Raw genomic sequence first — 5533 nt, forward strand, 5'->3', positions numbered from 1 at the left:
AGATGCTGAGAGGAAAGTCTCTTTCTTTTGGATCATACTGTAGGGACATGGGCTTAGAGCAGTCAGCCTTCAGCAGAAAAAAATGAAATCAAAATGCAAAGAAAACCAGAGGTGAGAGATGGGAGGCGTACTCTGATGGCATTGTCTAGGCCCCCAAATCCAGCTATACCCTCGGACTTACCACTTATGTAATCAAATTTTTGACTAAGCTAGTCAGAGATGGGTTTTTATTACTTGCAACCAATATGTTCAGTTATTCGGACAGTTTTCCTCAGAAACTATGTTTGTGATAAAGCAATATTCAACCCAGAGTTTGGTCAATCTGGCACCCGTCTGCTTTAGCAGTATGCTTCAGGCATCACACTCAGTGCCAGGGATACCTGTGTGAAGAAGGTGCACCCTGCTTTCATCCCGACAGTCTAGAAGCTGAGGCTGGTGGAGAGTCCCAGATATGAGCCAACCATGCTATGCAAGGAAGCCAGCACTGCCATGGAGCTCTGAACAAGATGTCGTGGGAGGGTGGCAGAAGCCCAGAGAACAGGCGAAGGCTTGACAAAGGAGTTAGCATTTGTGCTGGGGGTGTAGCTGGTGGTAGAGCACCTGCTTAGCATACGCAATACTCTGAGTTCAATACCCACCACCCCCAAAAAAGAGCTGGCATGTTACATCCTTAACACAATTTGATGCTGAGAAGGGTATTCCAAGCTGAGGAATCAGTACCAGTGAAACACTCAGGGCTTATGACCTGGCGAGAGCACTGGAAATTAACTACAGAGGTGAGGCCAAGAGAACTGGGGGGTGCGACTGTAGAGGGCAGGGGGATGATGTAGTGAAGACCTCGGCCAGCCAAGGAGTCAGACTGAATCTGGAGCAGCAGCGAGCTAATGTGTGTTTCTGAGCAGAGAAGGCCTCTGAGCACATTTGTAATTTAATAAGATCCCTCTGGAGATTAAATGGGATCATTAAGCTATGAACCCCTGGATGGCAGGAATGTCCCTGGTACATGGCAGTATTTAATAAATATTTATGGAATAGGCAGCCGGTGACAGTATCGACAGAAGCAAGAGCAGTGCGAAGGGAAGGCAGACATTTTGAGACATTTTACAGTCAGAATCAATAGATTTTCGTACAATTAGAAGAAAGGAAAGCATTAGGAATGATTGAGCAGTTTCTCTCTTGGGTGACCTGATGGGTGAAATAACAGGTCCAGATTTTCAGGTAAGGATAATAGCCTTACTTTTGAATGTATTTTCTTTTGGGGGGCCAGGGAACCTAGGGTAACCTGTTTGGAACAGAGTTGGCCTAATAGACCAGGACCTCAAAAGAGGTCAGAGCAAAGGTCAGAAGTCGAGAAGTTACCATCACAAAGAAGCAGCTCAGAAGAGAGGGTGCTAGTCAGGAGAATCCACCTCTGCAGTGACAGAAACTGTTCAAATGTGTGATGCAAAGAAGTCATACCCCCAAAATAAAAGTGGCAAGATGCTCTGCACCATAGGTGGGGATAGAAGAACCACAATTCCAACAATTTGACCCCTTTAGCACGTCTGGGCCACAAACAGATCATAAGCTATTGAAGATTCAGCCTGGCAGCTGGTTTTGGACCTTCCATAGGTGGAATGGCAATGGTATCCACTGAACCAGGCGGCATTTGAAGTGCTTCTGCCAAACCCAGGATAATCGCTGAGCCAGGAGGCCCTCCGGTCCTTAATGCCAACCTGGCCACACACTGACTCCCCCTTGCCAGAAGCCCATGCCTGTACCTCCATGGCCACCTGATAAGATGCCACAGTCCTTGTGGTGGACATACGCATGAGTCAGAGAGGGCACAGACAGTGCTGGCCAGGGAGCCACAGCCCAGGGTCAGTTATGCCAGAGATTCTCAGCTACACTCTGGTTGAGCTGAGCTTCAAAATGTATACCTAGCAGAAAACTGATTACTTTTCTTGTTGTCATACCTCTTTCTTTAAAGCAAAACTGAATTATTGTAGCAGATATCTTTCTATATTAATAAAAGCAGACAGCATAACAGTATGCATGATAGAACCTATTTAGATTTTTTTTTCCCCTAAAGTGCATGAGAGGACAGGGGAGAGGCCTTCTAGTCCTTTCATTTTCCTTCCAATCTGGCCACACACTGCTTCCCTCTTGCCAGACGCCTATGCTTCTGCGGGGAGAGAGAATATGTAGAATATATCTGAAACAATGCGCATCCAACACAGGGAAGCTGGAATGAGGAAGGGGAATGGAGAGATTTCACTTTTTAACCTTCCCATATATATTGCTTTAAAAAAAAAAAAACAAGAAAATTACTAATTTTCAAAAAAAAGCATTGAAGATTTTCATCAACCATAGAAGGATGGACCAATACTTAATTCCAAGGTCTGTGAACCAGCGTGCATCGCAGAACACCACAGGGCCAATTAGTACCTCTTAACCAAGTCAGGACAAGTTTCTAAGGACTGGCTGAACCGGAAGGCAGCCTCCTGGCTCCAGAGCCCCTCCCTGTCAGCCTCCCTTCCACCCATCCCAGTCAGGTAAGAACTTGTCGGTAGAGTGTGTGTAGAAGGGAGCCACCACAACCCTAAACATGGGAGTCGCTGGCGGCAAAGACACTGGTGAAACAAGGCCAGCCCTGGATTACTCAGCACAAGCTCATGGGGAATTCGATACTCTTTGCCCAGACTAACCCAAGTTTATCCTATTCCATCAAGGCTGCCATGGAGCTGATTATCAGGCCAACGATCAAGGCTACAGCTGGCTTATGCCTGGGTTGAAAGCAGATGGATGCTTGTTCTGGCCTGGCTTCCTTACCTCTGAGACATGGATTCTTGACGGGTGGAGATGCCCTCTCTGCCAGCCTGGGGAAAGAAAGGCCAGCAGGGGCAGAAATACTCAGAGCCTCTACAGTTAAACCAGAAGAAACCAGAAAGCACGGGGGAATAACTAGCTCAGAAAAACACTTTGTAGAGGCAGAGGTAAAGGATTCCCATCAGAGAATTTAATTAAGCTATCAAGTAAAATTTCTTTTCAAGAAACATAAAAATCCATTTGGAAAACAGCATACTCCATGTTACATTTTTGTGCTCTTTAAATATTAGGAAGTTGAATGGACGTCAGTGCTAGATAACCCAAACAAAAGAGGCGACTGCTATATCCCCAAGAGCTCTGCTGCAAAAACCCCACCCACCCTAGGCAGGAAGAGACTGGTAGCTCAGAAGCTGGAGAATCTTCCTCTCTGCCTACACCTCTCTGCATCCCCAATGTGACCATGGAAGGGCACACTTCCTACTTCTACAGTTGCCACCCTATACTGTTCTCATTCCTCATCTCTTCTTCCTCCTCCTTCTCCTCTTCTTTTATTTTTGTGTACATATTTGCTTAAAAACAGTAGATTTCTGACCAGGTTCAGGCAAGAGAAGGGCTTTTATGAGCAGTTTATGTTGTCTAGGTCCAAGATATGCTGCAGTCTGGAGCAGAGTGAGAAATATCATCTTCATCATGAACAGTTAAAAACTACTTCAGCAAGTTAAGTTGTTTTCTTTCTCTGGGAGCAAGGCTGAGGTACGTCTGACCTCTAGCCCACCATTCTCAGGCGTCACCAAGAAAACAAACCATCAAACAGACCATCAAAAATAAGACCAACCAATCCACCCCTGTTACAGTGCAGACATCACAATTCAAATCACCTGCAAAGGCAAGTTTATAAAGCCTCTGTAAGATACATGCACCATCAAAAATGAGATCACTACCAGGAAAGCCAGTGGCTTTTCTAACCCCTATCACATTTAAGATGCATCAAAAAGACTTATCAAAGATGTGGAGAAATTGGAATCCCTGTGTATTTCTTGTGGGAATGTAGAGTGGTGCAGTCACTGTGGAAAGTGGCACAGCAGTTCTTCAAAAGTCATGCAATCATCCGAGCCTCGGCAACTCCACTTCTGGGTATATGCCCAGAAGCAAGATGTAGACGGCATCCCCACGCCCATGCTGATAGCAGCATTGTTCACAATAGCCAGAAGGCAGAAGCAACTCAGTGTCCCTTAAAGGATGAATGAACAAATGAAAAGCGGTATGTGCTTGAAGGTGCTGTACAGACTTGAAAAGGAAGGAAATTGAGGCATGCTACTGCATGGACTAACCTTGAAGACCTTAGGCCAAGTGAAATAATCCAGCCATAAGAAGACAAAAACTGGGCGATTTGCACTTACATGAGGTACCTAGAGTAGTCAAGTTCAGAGAAGCAGAAAGTGGAAGCGCAGTTTCCAGCGATGAAGGGGAGGAAAAATGGGTATAGTTTAATGGGTACAGTTTAACTCTGGGAGGATTTAAAAGTTCTGGAGATGGATGTTGGTGATATTTGCACCACAGCATGAATGTACTCAGTGCCACTCAACTATCTTCCCCAAAACAGCCAAAGTGGTAAAATTTTATGCTATGCATATTTTGTAATAATAATAATGATGATGATGATGATGATGTTTTGTATCTCACTACAGAAGGCAGCATTAAGTCCAATATATGTTCATCCACATGCAAGGAGGTTCTTTTCTACCTTGGAATTTGGTTTATGGAACCAAAAGTTAGTCAGTTTTCCTTGATGGGATCACTGCTTCATGAATTTCCATCCTGAGCTTCACCCTATCCTGTGCTCAGAAGCTCATCTCCCCTGGTCTCCTTCAGCCACAGCCAGCAGCCTCAGCAACCTCTGCTCAACCAGCAGAGTCTGAGCTGGCTTTGGTGAACTTGTCCCTCCGTGTTTTGATTCTGCAGGCCCATCCTGATTCCTAGTTGTACCAACCCTCACCACCACTGTCATCTAAAACCCCTTAGCATGCAAGCATGTATGTACAGATGAACCAAAGACCCATCTGCTGTGTCCTGGAAGACAGCATCCTAAGAATGACAGTGCACGCAAAAGAGCAGAATTTATTTCCCAAGATGAGTTTTCAAAATTCTTAGTGGAAGGGGTCCTACCCCATATGGATTTAGAAATATAACTGAAGATAGTAATTTCCCATTCTTCTAGCTTAGACTTCTCCAGATGTAAAAAAGAAAAAAAAAAATCTAAACATAAACAGAATATTCCATTCCCTTCCTTAAAACCCTGGAATCTGTGGAGACTTTGGCATCTCACCTTTTTGACCAAGCAGATTTATTAGAAATTCTTTTTGGACAAATATTTAAAGATAGTTTAGTAAATAAAAAATAAATTATCCATCTAGTTATAGCCATGCACATATGCAACATACATTTGTATAGTGTTTGAGCTAAGCAAGTACTTTTATAAACATGATCTGCTTTGATCTTCTCAAGGACCCTGGAAGGTAGGCAGGATCATCAGGCCTCTACCTTATAAAAGAGGAAAGTGAGGACAAGAGAGGTTGTATGGGGACCAAAGTTAAAGCTGATGATTAATGAAACCACAATTCACTCCAAGTCTATGTCTTGCTCTACTATACCATGGGATCAAACAATTAAGCAAAGACTGTTTGTAACCACTGCTTACTTCCTACTGTGCATGAGATCCTGAGCT

This window comes from Sciurus carolinensis, chromosome 3 (genome assembly GCF_902686445.1).
Source record: "Sciurus carolinensis chromosome 3, mSciCar1.2, whole genome shotgun sequence".
Taxonomy (NCBI): Eukaryota; Metazoa; Chordata; class Mammalia; order Rodentia; family Sciuridae; genus Sciurus; species Sciurus carolinensis.